Raw genomic sequence first — 18733 nt, forward strand, 5'->3', positions numbered from 1 at the left:
CTCTCTCTCTCTCTCTCTCTCTCTCTCTCTCTCTCTCTCTCTCTCTCCTGTATCATGCTCCTTCACCCTCAAGGTCTACAAGTTATTAATTTCTCTCAGATTGTCATATTTATTAACATATAATTGGACAAAATATGTCCTAATGATTGTTTTAATTTCTTCCTCATTGGTGGTGATTTCACCATTTTTATTTTTGATACTGTATACCCTCTTTCTTTTCAATCAAATTAACCAATGCCTTAGATATATTAATGCTTTTTTCATAAAAACAATCTACTAGTTTTATTAGAAAGTTCCTCCTTTTATTGGAATCATTCTATTTCTCCAAAAGTATCTGGAACCAGCTCTGGTATTTCCCTTGTTTGGTTACACAGCTCTACACTCATCATTCTCTTCTTAATTTAGAAGGCACCTCTCCCACTTGTTATACACAATAGCACAGAAGAACTCCCCAAGCTTGGGTAGAAGTCAGCTTCCATATAATTCAATTTTCTTCTCCCTTTTAAGTTTATTCACAATCATCAGCAAATTAAAATATTTCAGTATATAAATTCAAAGCATGAAAAGGGATTATACGGCATATTTTCACTTAGGGGTAGATATCTCTTCCAATTCTAAGACTTTATGGTGCTAGGAAATACAAATGTATGGACAGGTACCTACTCCATCCGGACTAGGACTAGCCTTTGGCAAATCTTTCATGCTGTAGGATCAAAGGATCTTAGATTTAGAAGTAGAAAACATCCCGGAGATCCCTGAATCCAACTCAGTTATTCTGCAGATGAGGAATCATTCCATGTTTTCACTAAGGATAGAGGAGAAACAGCTGAATTTAAATCACAGCTTGTAGAATTTAGTTAGGGAAGGTAGATGGAAGTTTTTTTTTTATTGTTTTCCGGAGAGAGCTAGAAAACATTGAAATGGAAAGGAAGTAGCAGAGCCTTCTTTTGTGGAAGGAATATGTGTTTGTATGTGCTGTGGTTGTGTGTTGAAAGATAGAATCAATCACTCTTATATGAGATAAATTAAGTGTGATCCTGTCTGGAGGAAGGGGGATAAACAAGTATCCTTCTAATCCTACAATTCAGTGACCTATCACACAGATCTCTAATGCAATGTCTTTAGGCACAGTTGTTAACTAGAGAGATTAAGCATGGGCTGTGAGAGGAAAAGTCTCTTTGCCAAGCTTCTCTTTAAGTCTCTCTAGGATCATAGAAAGAACTTCAGAAGCCATTTAGTCTAATCCCCTTATTTTACAAATAAGGGAATTGAGGTTCAGATAGATGAAGTGAAAGGCTCAGAGAGAAGTGACTTTCCTTACGTAATAGTACTTAGAAGAAAGAATTTGAATACAGGTCCCTTGATCTCAGATCTAGTCCTCTCCAAAGAGCTATACTACATTTCTTATTTGGAAGACCACTAAGTAGATTGTTGAGTAAGATGCACCTTTGGACATAGCCAATTACTGATAAAAGTGGAAAAAACTGAGTAACAAAATTAAGTGTCTTTTCAAAGGCTTAACAAAAAAAAATCAGCACAGCAGATAAGACTGTAAAGTATAGAAAGATTCTCAGACCAGTACCTTGGCTAATAAATGACTCTGGTTTTTGATAAATGAAGAAAAAAATTGCTATCTATTATATATTAGATGGGATTATATGGGATCAATTCAGCCCAACAAACATTAATTAGATACCTACTATGCACCTAGAGCTGTGCTTTGTAGCATGATGTTTTCTGTGACATTGTCAGACACCTTCAATGAAGACAAAAAATGGCGTCAGCTACAAGCCAAGACTAAAGTGGAGGGAGAATTGGTGTGCAACTTTGTGTTAGTAGATGATTGTGCAGTCAGTGTAGCCCCTGAGGCTGAGATGTAACAGGGTATGGCTTCATTCTCTGCTGCTTGCGGTAATTTTGGTCTGACAACACCAAGAAAACAGCTTCTTCACCAATTAGTATCACACCCTCCATATGTGGAACCATATAGCAAATGGAGCAATTTTGAAAGCTGTGAATAAGTTCAGTTACCTTGGCAGCATACTTTCCAGGGATATACACATAGATGATGAGGTTGATACACACAATGCCAGAGCTAGCTCAGTTTTTAAGAGGCTCTAAAGTAAAGTGTGGGGAAGAAGAGGTATCAGACTGTCTACCAAACTGAAGATCCACAGAGCAGTTGTGCTGATCTCATTGTGAGACTCTAACCTTTGTGTTATGGAAGCAAAGAGGAAAGTTGAAATGGTCCTTGTTCTCAAGGGGTTTTCATTTTACTGGAGAAAACCTATACCCACATAAAAAGATTCAAGGTTATTTGAGGAGGGAGGAAGAATTAAGGAGAAATCAAGGAGAGTTTTATGCATGAAGAATCACTTGAGCTAGGCATTGAATAAAGTCAGGATATTGAGAGGGAGTGGTGAACAGGGAGTGCATTCCAGGCATGGAATACAGAGAGAATAAATGCACAGATGAGGGGTATAAAATGCCCAGTGAGGAGAAGTAGTATAAAATGAGGCTGGAAAGGCAGGTTGGGAGAGGTAAGGAGGCAACTTGTAGGGGATCTTCGATACCAATAAAAAAATGTGCATTTTATCTGATGGACAGTGGGGAGGACTGAAGACTGTTGATCAGGGACATGATATGAACTAGGAGAATACTTTGAGAATTCCTGTGAATTCTTAGATTTCTTGCTAGTTTTACATTTTTAATTGATAGTATCAATAACCCTACCTTACAGTTGCAGACTTTTTTCTCGAAGACGGGTATGCCGATAATCTCTGGGAGGCCAAGCTATGCCTTTCTTCAGCTTGCCCAAAACAGGAAGTGAAAGAGAACTCTACTTATGGCTCCTTTATAAATAAATACATTAAAACTCATTTTAAGGTACAGAAGAAAAAGAAACACCCGTTTAATGAAATATTTGAATCTCTACTGTTTTTGCTTTCTATGAAGGCCTTCAGAGTCCTCAGAGGACACAATATCACCACATTTCTTTCATTTCCCTCATCTCTCCAACTAAGGATACTCTACCTTGAATCATTCTTCATTGGTTAGTCTGCAGGGGAAAGGAAACTCTAGGCCCTCAAGTGTGGCCTTTTGACTGAGCCCAAACTTTATAGAACAAATCCCCTTAATAAAAGGATTTGTTTTGTAAAATTTGGACTCAGTCAAAAGGACATGCCCAAGGACCTAGAAGGCCACAAGTTCCCCACCTTTGGCACTGTATTTCAACCCTCTCATATTCACTCCATATTATGAATTCTAAAGCTCAAACCCTATTTTTCCACCACCAACTACACGCTCCATTTTCTTCCCCACTTCAGGGGAAACCATCCCTAATCCCACTCTGATCATCCTGCTCTTTTCACTTTGAACTCGAGTTAAAATGCTTGCTCCATAATGAACTTTTTCTTTGACTGTCATTTTCTTCTTTCCTAGCCCCTTCAGTCTTTGGGTGCTCTCTGAATCCTGGCTCTCTCCTTATGACACTGCTTTTTCTCATAGTTAGGGAGTTGGAATACTTTTTCTTCATTGTTCCTTCTCAGCCTCTGCCTCTACTACCATCACTCAATAACTTCTCCTTTGAAGTTCAACCTATTCAAATGTGTCACTCCATTCATATTCTTTCAGTGGTTGCTTATCAATACCCATGATATTCTTTACCCTTCCTCAGTGTATCCAATGCTCTCTTTTTCACTCTCCTCCTCAACTACTGCCCTCATATCAGGGGATTTCAACACACACACACACACACACACACATATATATGTATATGAATATGCTATACATATGCCTGTATATATGTGCATGTGAATATTTATATGTATTCCTTCAAATACCCTAACTTCTCAGTTTCTCAGTCTACTCAGTTCACACAACCCACTCCTTCCTTCACCTCAGTTATAGACAGAAGTATACCTTGTCATCAGAAGTGTTCCATTTCTGTGTTGATGAACTCTTAAATTCCTTGATCTATCCATAATTCTTCTATCACCAGACTTTCTCTAGGCCTCACACTCCCAACCCTATTCTTCATTTTCACCATCACCTCTTTCTCCTAACACTCAGTTTGTTTGAAATCATGACCTGACGCTGTTTACACTTCCCTTCCTAACTTATCTCAACCCATTGAACAGTTCAATTCTCCTCTTAAATCCTTAACCTCTTGTCCTGTTGATAATTACTCATGATTATGTTGGATCACATCTATCATCTTCCTCCTTTGCTTCTATTCATGCACTGCTGGAGCAGAGCTTCTAAAAATCATAAAGCCATGTTCATTGAGTTCATTACAAATTTATGTAATCACAAGTGGGTCCTCACTGAAATAAAACAATCCTCTACTCCTCCCTAATTGGTTCACTACTACAGAAAGAACCCCATGGTTCTTTCAAAACTTCTCATTTCTCCTCAAGCCTCCCATAGCATATCCTTACCCACCATTTTAACTGAAGACCTCAACTTATACTTCATCAAAGCAAAATGGTGTCATTTGCCAAAAGCTCCTCATTGTCTCTTCCCCTTTACCTTACAGAATTCAGACATTTCTCCTCACTATCTGTTTCTTCCCTCTGGTCTTTGATGGAGAGGTGAACCTTCCTATTGCTAAGGCAAACTCTTTTACATTTCCCTTTTAGTCCCTCTCACCTTCTCAATTATATTATTTTATCATCCTTACTCTCCCTCTACCTATAAACATATCCATGTCGCTCTCATTCTTAAAAATAATTTCTTGATCTTACCATTGACACTACCATCTTTTAGTTTTTCTTTTTTCTTAAAATTCCTGAAGAAAATCTTTATCCATTCTAAGTTCCTATTCTTACTTGTAAACCTCCTTCAATCTGGCTTCTGACCTCATCAGTCAACTGAAATTGCCTCCTAAGTTGAAAAAAAAAATAAGGTTTGTTTCATTAGCAGTCATAAGAGCTTGAAAATCACTGTGCTGGGGAATTTATTAGTGGTTAGTATATTCTAACTATTAAGGAATGAATTAAGGTAGAGTATCTGTTGTGGAAAGAGATCTGTTGAAAGAAGCAGGTAATTAGACTGTTCAAAGTGCTCCCTCTAGGACTAACCTTATAAAGGGTAGTGATGTTAGGTTCTGTGAAGCCCTAGGTAGCCCAAGCAGGCAAAATCAGTCAAAAGTCAAATATTTCTTTAAATTAGTGTGTTTCATCTTTTGTATCTTAAACTTTTGTGACTTAGTGGGTACACCTATAAAATGTTAAAACAATGATTTTTTCTTTTAATTTTGTCTTCCTTTGCCAAATCTCTTGACTTTTTGTCCTCACCTTTTTAAATCTTCTGTGTAGTATTTGATATTGTTGACTGCCTTCTCTTCCTGGATACTCACTCTTGTCTAGGTTTCTATGATTCTGTTCTCTACTAACTTCAGAAACTTAGGTTCTGAACTTCTCAAAGTGTTGCCAAAGTACTGTACTACAAAAGGACTAAATGAATAAAAAACTGAATAAATGAACTATAAAGGGCCTGGTTGAAAAAAAGAATGAATGAATTTTAAATGAAACAGTCCTTACTTTATTAGATCTTATGGTTGATTTTAATCTTACAACGAAAAACAACAACAGTATACCCACTACAAAAAAAATTCTTGGAAAATGCCTCATATCAATGTTAATTAATTTTTTAAATTCTCATTTAGCCTTAATTAAGTTTACCTAATTCATTGGGTTAAAGGGAGAAAATGTAGGTATTCTCCATAGTTCCACTAAATTGAGATTTTGTTGTTGTTAAACAGGGGCAAGCATAAGCATTATTACAGAACATCAAATTAGTTTAACGGGTCACCACTTCCAGTAGTATTTACATTTTTAAAAGTGTCCCTGGAAAAGGAACTCAGGGCCATAATTCTCTCTGATGGAATGTAGGCATTGTGGAATCAGTGTGAGAGAGAGAGATTTTTGGCTAGGATATGATTACCCTTACTGTTATTTTTTCTTGGTTAAATTTTATCTTTTTTAAGTATTAGAAATTCTAGTCATTATTTAATATGTGACCTCTTTAAAAGACATAAATAATTCTGAAAAATCAAATAAGATAATGAACTAAAAATAATAAATAAGTGCACTCAGGTTTCACTCCTTGATTATCACTGGCACCAATTATTCTCACACTTATGGAATGTAAATAGATAACTAGAGCACGGATTTGTGATTTTATTGGTATAGAGAATTTTGGGCACTTCTTAGGCAAGGGATATGATATCAATTATTCATGTGAAATCATGTAAAACATTTCTATATTAACCATATTGAACAAAAATATCCAAACCAATAAAAAGCAAAAACAAAAAGTAACACCATAAAATAAGAAAATGTATGCTTCAATTTGCATTCAGCATTCATCAGAGCTCTCTTAGGAGATGGATAGCATTTTTCATCATGGGTCCTGTGGTATCTTCTTGGTTCTTTTTCTTAATTAAGAGTAACTAAGTCTTTCACATTTGATCATCTTTACAATATTGGTGTTACTGTGTATAATATTCTCCTGGTTCTACTCGCTTCACTTTGTATTAGTTTATGTATGTCTTCTAAGGTTGTTCTGAAACTATCTCCTTCATTGTTTCTTATAGCACAGCAGTATATACCATAACTTGTCCAGCCATTCCCTAATTGATGAATATCCCTTCAATTTACAATTCTTTGAAACCACAAAAAAAGTTAATATAATTATTTTTGTACACATAGGTGCTTTGCCCTTTTTTGATCTCTTGTAGTGGAATTACTGGGTCAAAGAGTATATGCAATTTTATAGCCTTTTAGGCACAGTTCCAAATTATTCTCCAGAATGGTTGGATCAGTTCATAACTCCACCAACAGTATCCCAATTAGTGTCCCAATCCTTCTTCTTTGAGGTTACTTACTGACACTTGAGCATCAAATAAAAAGTTTTTAAAAGACTGCCTATTTTATAAATACCAAAATCTTAGGGCTTGTCATATCTTATTGTATAGGAAGTTCATTTTTTTTTAACTTGGCTGATTGTTCATTAACTTTCTGTTGAAATCAATAGTACTAGGTTGGATTGCTTGGTGTTCTCAGCATAATAGCAATTGTATCATTCCTGGACACGACTGAAGCACTTGATAATAGCAAGAAACATTTTCACATTGAATATTTACCCTTGTTGTTGATGTTGTTTTCATGATCCTGTGTCTTTTAGTGACTAATGAAGAGAAATATGGCTAAGATTGTTCCCTGAGGTAGTCATGTGAGAGAAATTCTCTCTCTCACTCTCTCTCTCTCTCTCTCTCTCTGTCTCTCTCTCTGTCTCTCTCTCTCTCTCTCTCCTCTCTCCTTTCTTCCTCCCTTCCTTCTCTCTTCCTTCCTCTCTCCCTCACCACCACCACCTCCTCCTCCTGCTCCTCCTTCTTCTTCCTCCTGCTCCTCCTTCTCTTCTTCCTCCTCCTTTTTCTCTTCTTCTTCCTCCTCTTTCTCCTTCTCTTCTTCCTCCTCCTTTTTCTCTTCTTCTTCCTCCTTCTCCTTCTCTTCTTCTTCCTCCTCCTCCTCCTTCTCTTCTTCTTCCTCCTGCTCCTCCTTCTCTCTCATCTCACTAATATTTTGAGTGACACCATAATCTACTTAAGAAATCTGGCTCCCTGTTATGATTTAATTCCTAATATCCAGCTTTTGTCCAGCTGTGTTAGCATAGCTATGGATAATGAGATGGCATCCCTCTAGTGCTCTGCCTTCATTCGTAGTGCAGTAATGCATAGCTAGTGCTTTGTCGGGGATCCCAGCCTCCCGGGTACATGTGAGATGGAACCAGCTCTTCCAGTGCTCAGCACAGTGCTTGGCACATTGTAATTACTTAATAAATACTTAGTGATTTGATTTGACTCTCTGTAGGTGAAAATTAGCATAAGCTGTATGTAAAATGGAGTAGGCAGCTATGAGTCAATGAAAAGTCTCCATAGCGCACACACACACACACACACACACACACACACACACACACACACACACACACAAATATTTTCCTTAATGGCCAATGGTGGTGCTTAAAAGCTGAGTTATTAATTTAATTTAAAAGGAATTTTTGAATCATCTGCTATGTGCCAATCACTATGGTAGGTGATGGGAATGTAAAGACTACAATGAAACAATCCCTTCCTTCAAGGACCTTACATTCTATCAACTCCAAGAGACTTTCTGCAAAGAAGTTAAAATATGAATGTTCTTCAAAATGGCAAACATATTAGGCATTCATCAGATTAAATTTTAATCACCTAATTCCACACCAAGAGAATGGGACTCAGATAAATCAGGTCAGGTTAAACGGCAAGAGGTTGCAGAACTTCGGGTGACAAGGAAAAGCATTAGGATGCCAAGGAGGATGTGGGGGGGGGGAGATGAAAGAATAACCATCTATTAAATAGTTTTTCCTAGTACCAGTTCTAATAGTTTTTCCTAGTATCAATGTAGGGGACATCTCAGTGACTTTAGCTTAGCCTTGCAGGAGTTCTTTATCTTTCCCTATCTGTGATGTTGTGCGTACCAAACTCACTCAGTTGCAAAAAGAAACTGGGAGTCCTGTGATGTGATTTGGAGCCTACCTTATTTTTAGCTTTTAAAAACTGGACAGCTATATCATGTACACTCAGTCCTTGTAGCTGAAAGGACAAAAGTTCCCGGTATTTCTGGTTGTTACTTCCTAATGAAGTGGAAAAATGTGGGGTTTAACCCCCCAAGGAGGTATTTGCAAAGCTCATGCCACCAGGTGGAATTTTGTTTTTTTGGCCTGGCTTTGTATCTCCAACACTTAGCATAGTTGCTGGCACATAGCAGATGCTTAATAATGCTTGTTGACCGGTCCATAGTTGTGGAAACATTTAGTGTATCTTTATGACAACTTAATCTTCTTTTCTATCTTTCTATGGTACTGGAATGTACTTTCCCAGTAGGAGATTTTATCATGTACTTTTTAAAGGCTATTTTCTAGAGTGGAAGGACTGTATCTAGAAACGTCTTTACACTGAGCTTTTTATAAAACAAAATTAACGTGAATAATTTCAGGGTATGCAAGGGGGAGAAGAGTACACATTATCTGATTAGACAATCGTAATTTCCAATGATTATACAAACACATATAAATGTATATACACATGTATACATGTTATACATGTGTATACATGCATATTTATATAATGATATAAAATATAAACTATACATAAAATTATGTTGTCATGCATCATTTTAGGAAGCTTATATATTATATAAATAAATATTAGTTTTATCAGTTTATTGTATTGTTTATTATATATTATAACATAGAAAAGTAAAATGTATTATGTGTGTGCTTATGGAATTAGGAAGATTCATTTTAATTAGTTCAAATCTGGCTTCAGACAATATTTCTTTTATCCTTTGTGTGTGATCCTGTGTGACCATAGGTAAGTCACTTAACTCTATTTGCCTCAGTTCCTTGTTTTTAAAATGAGCTAGAGAAAGAAACGTCAAACCATTCCAGTATCTTTGCCAAGAAAATGCCACATGTAGTCACAAAAAGTTGGACACAACTCAACAACAGCAACAGCAACAATCACTGAATGTATATATTTATATTATACATAAGCATCTAAAATAGATATAATATAGTTTATATTTTCCATAGTTATAGATTGTATGTTACTTTTGTAGTGTACAATTTTATTTACACATATTATACACATATATGATATAAATATATATTATATGTAATCCCTGGAAATGACAACTGTATAATCAGATTATGGGTACTCTCCTCCATATGTGTTATATTTAAACTATATTATAGTTAATATCATATATAACTGCCTGAAAGCTGTATGTGTGTATAGTGCTTTACACTTTGTGAACAGTATTGACTCACCACTGCTTATAATGAAAAACTCTCTTATTTATATAAATATAATATAAATATAAAATATAAACTATGTATGTAACCATGTAGTTTATATGTGTGTATACTTTAAAGAGGTTTATATATGATTTAATTCTAAATATATATTACTTTTAGCAGTTTACTATATATTATAGTATATAAATGCAAAATATACTTTATATGTATAATTTTAACAGATATAAATATATAATTTATATAAGAAGAGTAAACATGATCTGATTTGCAATTGTCATCTCCAGCGATAGCTCCATATAATTGGAAATATATAGATATATATCACAAATATTTAAGACTGTTAAAACTATATATAACATATAATGTAATAATATAGTATATATATTTCAACAGGCATGTACACATGTTTATATACATATACATACATATATGTATATATACATACATACTCATACACATATACATATATAGAGAGAGAGCGAGGAGGGAGGGAGCAGGCTTACATTGATGATAGGTTCTATCCTTGGAAAAGCAAATTCTATTCAACAAATTCTGCTGAAATTTGTTGAATATTTATCTAATTAAGTTTTTCAAATTAGCAATGCAGCTGTCACTCTTCAAAAGGCCCTCAAATAATAAATTTTCTCTTTAGGAAACCACACTGCATGTCAAAAATGTAGAAATAGCACTATGCTTGGGGTCAGAGGTCATGGGTTTAAAGTTTTACTCTGCCTCTTAGTGGCTATGTGACCTTATACAAATCACTTCCTTAACCTCAGTTTCCTAATCTTTAAAAAGAAAGCATTTAACTATATAATATCCAAGGTCTCTTTCAGCTCAGGTTTATGATTCCATCATCCCTTTGTAAAACTCAACACACATATTATCAACAAAATGTTAATAATGCAGATTAAACTTATAAGTATTTAGTGGGTACTTTTCCCCCTGGAGATCCAATTATTTAACATTTGCCAACACAATTCTGGATTCAATTCAATTCGAAAACACAATTCTGCATTTTCCCACTTGGACACATAACCCCAACTAAAGAATTTATAAATAAATGGAATCTTTTCTTTTAGAACTTTTCAGTTACATTTTTTTTTCTAAAAATCAAATGGTGAACTTGATTGCACTAAAATACAAAATATCTAGTCACTCCTTCCTAGGGAAGTGATTGAACCATAACTAACCAACTAATTTTACTGGAACCCTAATCCATATTATGAGTTGAATTCTAGACCTCTGGTTGAGTTTGACCATGATACATCTTTCTTTATGAATTACTGTCTTGGAGCTCATCCAATTATTTTTTCCATATCTTTTTCTTTATTTTGTCATTTTAAAGCTATATTTTCCTCTGTAGTATTCCATGAATACCATGAATTCATGATTTTCTCTCAAGTCTCATTTTAACTATATACCTATGGAGTTCTTTCTAGTATAAATGTGCAGTGTTCCCCAAATGGCTTTGGGTTTCCACATGCATTTATATAAGGGTGGAAGCAAATAGAGTTCTATTCCATATATTGTCAGAGTGTTGTTACTTGGAGGAATTAAACCCCTTCCTTTTCCTGCTCACAAAGTTACTCAAGGGGCTGGGGGCTGGGCAAGGTGTTTAGTGGAATATAAAGGTGATATCCTGAATAATTCATCAGTTAATTCTTTTCTGTCCCAGTGGAAGAGAATGATTACACTACCTTTGAAGTGGGCATGAAGTTGTAGAGTTATGCTTCCTTCCAGTAGCTATGAAGGTTATTGGCAGCCTCTGAAAAATTCACTACTTCACCAAAGCAGGCATAATCACTTGACCTCTCAGGGTGTTCATTTCTTCATCTGTAAAATGAGGAGGCTGGATTAAATGATCTCTAAGGTCCTTTCCTGCTCTTAATTCCTGTAAGGTTGTGGAGGTAATGATGTAGGAGCTGGAAAGATGCCTTTTTTTCTCTCTGATCTTCCCAGGGAGCATGTTACTGGTGCCCTCAAGAGTGTGAAGGAACAAGCTGAGCCCAACAGATATAATGGTAGAGACAGCACCAATGGAGTGAATGTATCCTCTGTATATGTCTTCCTTTTCAGATAAATCTTAGACAGTCTGGTCCATGAACAGGTTTAAAAGACCAAACCCTTCCTAGGGACCCTGGTATTTGAAGTCTCTAGTTCAGGAAGAGACTAGACTACACTATTTACTGAGCTACAAGGCAGTGTTTCTGCCCTAGGGAAAAATATTTGAGTTGCTGTTCCAGGGATGCAGGTACAGATATGTAGAGGTCGACACAGACTCAGTTGCTACTGTAGAAGCAATGAAAGATGTTTGGATAAGGATTGATGGTGAGCATCAAGCTTCTGCTGCCTCTCCCTGCTTGCTACTCTGCTCACTAAAAGAATTCTGTTGTCACTTGATAGAATTGTCCTTCCCTGAGAATCCAAGCAGTTAACAGAGTTCTTTTTCTTCCTCTTAAATCTTAAATTTTTGTCCATTTGGAGCTTTCATGTGCTTCTTTCAATAATAACAATATAGACTTCAATAAAGATAATATGTATCTTAATTGTTTTCAGTCATATATTTTTAAAATTGGACACAGAGAGGAGAATGGGATGTGGGTAGAAAAGAACAGCAGGGGAGGAGAAATCAGTCAGCCAAGAGGAGGTTCTGCAGAAAGCTGGCCAGGTGGGAGCAGACAGATGTGATGGTAAGATCCATCCTTTCTCTACTGAGAGTAGAGCCAAACTCTGGCTCTTACAATAACACATGCTAATTATAGATTATCCTCGTTGGAATTCTCTAATCTCATTTGTATATAATATGGTGTATCATAACTAGCTATAATTTATACAATATAATATGTTATACAATAATAATATAATATAATGTGATTTGCTTTCATGTGAGTGTACATTTCTTGAGGGCAGAGATGATCTCTTATCTCAATTTTTTCTATTTCACTCCTGCCTAACACTGCTAGGTGGTGCAGTGGATAGAATACTTGGTCTGGAGTAAGGAAGACGAGCTCAAATTTGACCTCAGACATTTAGTAGTTGTAGTTGTGTGACTGACCAAATCATTTAACTTCTCTTTGCCTCAGTTCTCTCAACTATCAAATGAGGATACTCATAGTACCTACCTCCCAGAGTTGTGAGGAACAAATGAGATAATAGTGCAAAAGTGCTCAGTGCACATAGTAGGGACATCATAAATACTTATTCCCTTCCTTGTAAAGAGCAGGGACTTTGTGGAAATTTTTTAAAGAAAAAAATAAGTTTCTTTCAATTTCAGTTGCAATTATTATTTTGATTCTAGGCATAGGAATCATATATAACACTTAACTAGCAAGATAGTGAAAAGAACCTGGCCTGGTGAACTTCCTCATCTACAACACATTGCCTGTAAAAGTAAACACTCAATGTAAGCTCTTTCAAAGCAAACTCCAAGAATATAAACTCCCTGAAGTCAGGGATTATTTTATTTTGGTCTTTGTATGCCCATTGCCTACTACGGGATCTGGCACATAGTAGGAACTCCAAAATGTTTGTTGAACTGAATGATTTTTTTCAATGAATGAATGAATACATCATTTAGAATGTCATTGCAAACATGTTTATGAAATATCTGGTTGTTTTTACTAAACACTAAGCAATGAAAATAGATAACTGTTGTAAAGAGTTTGAAATAGAATGGCCGAATCTTTTTAATTGTCTTTGAATGTTAGTTCCTAAGATTAGCTTTGGTAAGAAGGTGATGCCCATGTTACTTCTGAGGATGACTAATGAGAGCTAACACATATAGCGATTTGCATACATTATCTCATTTAGTTCTCACAACAACCCTGTGAGGTAGATAGCACAAGCATCATTTTACAGATGAAGACACTAAAATAGCAGAGTTGAAGCTGCCCACAGTTGCAGAGCTAGTGTCCAAAGGGAACTTTAAAAATTTAAAATTTCTCCCAAAAAATACATTAAAAATTTAAAATTTCTCCTGATTCCAAGTCTACCCTGAAAGAACAAATCTTTCTAGGGAGAAAAATGTGTAAGTAAATATCATATGCTGATTTTTCAAAGAAGGCAGTTAAAACTGTAAAACAGAAACACAAGGATGATTGACTATGAATTGAGTTTTATTTAGATATTCTAAAATTGATATTCTTAATAAGCTCTAAAGCTATATTTTTTTATGCTATGGGCAGATACTACGTAAACAGCTGCAGTTAATCTGCTAGTGTTACATCAATCACAAGAGGCAGGAAGCCCATGGCTCTTTTCCTGGGGAAAGCTGCCCATGACGCACAGAACTAACGACCAAATGGGTTTCACTTGAAGCCCGAATCATATATTTAGCCTGTGACCTCAAGACCTCTGACTGAGTCTGACGCTGATCCATTATGGGATCTTGTCCTTGGGTTTGTTCTGTGGCTTACATACACCTGCTCCTTTTCAAAATGCTTTTGAGGCTGCTTTTCTCTCAGTGACTCAAAGCCCTGCTCTGACTTCTTTCTTTCAAGTGATTTAAAGTCTGTGGTTGCAGGAGAAAACACTAGAAAAAAAATGATATGTAATTTTATAACGCAATGGAGATGTGGTGATACCACCCTTAATATGGGAAGAAAAAATAGTACAAAAGGGGAAAGAACATTGAGCTTTCTTTCTGGACAACCCAGGAAACACCTGGGTTCATATTCCTTTTCTGATGCTTATTGCCTGTGTGACCTTAGGTACCTTATTTTGGGCCTCAGTTTCCTCTTATGTAAAATGAAGGAGCTTAACTAGAATCTCTTGAGTTTCCTTAGCACTCTGGATCTGTGAAGAGCTATTGTAAAGTGCTTTGAATGAGCATGTTAGTGAATAAACAGCAAATAAATGCCATTTTGGAGACGAAATGTATACTGAATCTGCTTCTAGGAGCCCCACTTTTGTTGATTCCCTTGAATCCATTGAGAAGAATCTTTTCAATAGTCTTAGTAACCAAGATAATTTACAGGTGCACAAATAGCTTTTTGTCTTAGCTCACTACTTTAATAAGGGCACCCAAACATCTCACTGAGTGGAATATCTCAGAACAGAGATATTTGCAATGTTTATATGGTGGCAAACAAATTTTTGGACAAGAAATCTCAATTTATAAAACTCTAATATGCCAGTTTGATCCAAAGATTTTTACTACTAATAATAATTTACATAATATGTTCACATTCATTGTCTCATTTGATATAATAACCCTATGAAATTGATAGGTATCATAGGTACCATTTTGAATAGGGATAAAACTGGAACTTAAAGAGCTTTAATAACCTGCCAGGATTTGAACCTAGGTTGAACCTAGGCTTTCAACTCCATGTTCAGTGTACATTACATTATACCATGTGATCACTGTAGAAAACCATTTATTAGAAGGGACTGGTTCTAGCGTTAAAACATTGAAACCTACCAGTTTTCTTCTTTTTAAAGTATTTAGAGATTTGTTTCCAGGACTGGCAGTGGAGGGTCTGGTGTGATGAAGGAGTAATCAGTAGTACTCCATTGACAAAACCAAAGAGTTCTAAAGTAGTGAAACATGCATCAATGACACTGTCAAAACTAAAATTGTGTTAATGATTATATTATTGAATCAGCATTTCAAAGGGTATAGTTTCTATATTAGCAACTGCCCTGGAAACACACAAATGCTTTAATAGATAAGTATTGTCTGAATATAGATTATACAGTCTTGAAGATGGGAAATAATTCAGGGGGTTCTTGTTTTATAGATAAGGAAAGTGATGTCCAGAGAAGTCAAGTGATTGAACTCAGGCAGTTACAAAGCCAGGACTAGAACCAAATTTCCCGACTCAACTTGTTCTTTTTATTAAATCCCTAAGGCAGGCTCATTAGATTGGAAAGGTATGATTATCAATAGGAAAAGGAGCCCAGAACTTTGATAGCAGAGACTTGGGTTGGTTCACCAAAGGGTTGATATAGAGGAGGGAAGAGAGTATAGCCGCTGCAGAGGTTATGCCCTGAAAAAGAATTGAGGGGTAAAAAGGAATGGGGGTTATCATGGTGAGGATGAAGATCAAGATGAATGGTCAAAGAGTAGAAGAAAAGATAGGATGTAAAAGATTATAATCAAATAAAGAAATTGTGGAGTTAATTGACATTGAAGTGGAACACTTGTGGATGGTGGCAAGGTCAAGAATATGACTGCCTTTCTGTCTAGGTGAGGCAGAGTGGATGAATATGTTATGGTAATTGAACAGATTGAGAAATTGCTAAGCTAGCATATTTTAAAGAGCATGAATCTGTAGGTTAAAATCAAGTGTCAAGGCAAGAATTGGAGTGAAGAGTTAAACTGTTAGGCAGACACTGAATAAAGGGAGGGAGGGAGGAAAGGATGGAGAGAAGGAGGAAGGAAGGAAGGAGGGGAGGGAGGAAGGAAAAGAAGGAGGAACAAAAGAAAGAAGGAAGGAAAAAAGGAGGGAAAGAAGAAGGAAAGGAAGATATCTTGGGATTTGATGGAAAATAGAGACTAGAATCTAGATTGGCTAGCATGAACCAAAAATGAGAAGTTTGATAATTGAAGGTGGTATAGGGAATATTGAAATAGCAATGGGAATAAGTAACATTCCAACTCTCAGACCTGACAGGTGAGTCAGGGGCTATGAAAGAAAGTGTGGTTAGTTCTGAAAAAGATAGCACAGGAAGCCATGCCATCAGTAGGAAGCTAGGCCTCACTGAGTGTGAGAAAGGAAGAGATTTAAGATGAAAGGAAGTTTGTTAATGATGGATCAGGCATTCCAAAGGTCAGAGTGGAAGTGACAAGATCTGTAGTGGGACAACAGGGTGGATGGGGGTCAACAGTAGAATTTTGGTAACAATAATAATTATTATTATTATTGCTAATATTTCTATAGTATACTATGGGGCAGGTACTGTGCTGAGAGTTTTGCATTTATTATCTCATTTGATCTTCACAGAAGCCCTGGGAGGTGGACACTATCATTATCCCCATTTTATAGATGAGAAAACTGAGGCAAATAAAGGTTAAATGACTTACTACAGCTAGTAAGTGTCTGAGGCCAAATCTGAGCCGAGGTCTTCCTGACTCCAGACCCAGGGCTCTATTCACTGTGTCACCTACTTGACCCTATGATAAGTTGGAATAACAGCACATTGGCATGGTATGAGAATTTGAAAATTATTGAGGAATGAGTTAAAGTAGAATATCAGTGCTTGGAGACAGGTCATTTGAGAGAGGCAAATGAATAGATTGTTTGAGGTGCTCTTTTGTTAGGACCTTGCAATAACCAATGATGTCTTGTGAGATCTCAGAAGGTCAGTCTCATAGTAGGCTGGAGCAGAGGAAGAAATGTCAGCACTATCAGGATGCCCTGGTGCCTAGCCTATTCTGGAAAAAGTCCAGGAGGCCAGGATATAGAAGGGATCTGGTCCTCTGAAGGCTTCCTGACCTTGGCGATTGTCAGGTGGTGGGCATCTTGCCCCTACGCCTTGCCATCAAGTCTGCAGCTCAGCAATGGAGATGGCCTTGTTTGGAATCTGAAGAAGCAAAGGAATGCTATTATCTCTTGTGTTTATCTTTTTCTGACTAATGATTGTTTATAACCCAAGGTACCAGGAAACATCTGCAAGTCATCCAGAATTGATCTCCTGTAGGGGTAGCACTGATTTCCTGGATTATAGTTACATTTGACTTCATTTCCCAGAGCCAGACCAAAGCCGAAACCTGGGTTGATGAAGATTTGGATATAAATGTCTTCAATCAATCAGACAATCAACATTTTCTTATTAAATCTTACTTCTTTGCCTTTGGAATAAATTGTTCTCATCTGCCTGTTCTGGGGCGGGGGGATGTCTGTACGTGATAGGAGTAGTGGGCTTGAGGCCTGTCAGTTACCGTCAACCTGGCTTATCCCATCTGCCAAGAAGGTTTTATTGGGATGTGACTGCTAGGCATACAGCTTCTTGGAAGCACAGGTGAGAGTTGGGTAGCAAGTAGACACTAAAAGTGAATAAGCAGACTGCAAAGGGCTGAGCAAGCCCTCACACTAGAGGTGCTAGTCACTGGTCAGACATCGAAGATGCCAAAGTTCCACCGCGTCTTGGACTATCCTTTTGACTTTTGTTTTTCTATTGGACTTTGATGATGCTAGAAGAGTGAAGCTAATGACTTTTGCCACTCTGCCTCTCCTAAATCCAATTCATAGACAAGTCAAGACGTCACCCCATGATGTCCTTGATCATCATCAAAAATAAGGACAAACAACATTAAATCCTAATATGAGTTAGGAATTGTGCTTGGTGCTGGGGATAATAGTTTAGAGATTGAATAAAAACTCCTACTTACATAGAGCTTACATTTTTATATCCTTCTTACAAGAGTATTGTACTGATAATTTGTAGAAATTTGGTTTGATGTGAGAAATATATATATAAAATATACATACATACATTTTACTTTTTAAAATAAAAATCAAACTAACCATCTAAACTCAATTAAATAACACATAAAATTTCAAGTACCTTATATTTTAAAGCCAAACTTTTTGACTATGAGGGAACTTTTTTCACATAAAAATTTTTCATGGAACCCAACATGGTAATAATGGTCCTTGTTAGCATAAATTGATTGATAAAATAAGATAAAGAAAAAAATGAAAATGTTTGGTTCCCCCATAGTATTATGAACCTCTTATAATAGCTCACCAGTTCAAAAGAAGTCCACAAACCATTGCCACAATAATTGTAACAGTAGCAGGATTTGACTTCAGAGTTTTTTGACTGAAAATTGACTCTTTGTTCTATATCATACTGCCTCTTGAGAGGCATTTAAAGGCAATTATTTCAAAGTGATTGCTCAAACAAAATTATATTAGAA

General features: G+C 36.3%; 1 pseudogene; it reads left to right on the forward strand.

The window, feature by feature from the left end:
- Positions 1–1727: 1727 nt before the first annotated feature.
- Positions 1728–18733, forward strand: part of LOC138165628 (adenylate kinase isoenzyme 6-like) — a 36181-nt pseudogene continuing 19175 nt past the window's right edge.

This window comes from Petaurus breviceps, unplaced genomic scaffold (assembly GCF_028583685.1).
Source record: "Petaurus breviceps papuanus isolate PSGF00001 unplaced genomic scaffold, PetGlider_PUasm1.0 214, whole genome shotgun sequence".
NCBI lineage: Eukaryota > Metazoa > Chordata > Mammalia > Diprotodontia > Petauridae > Petaurus > Petaurus breviceps.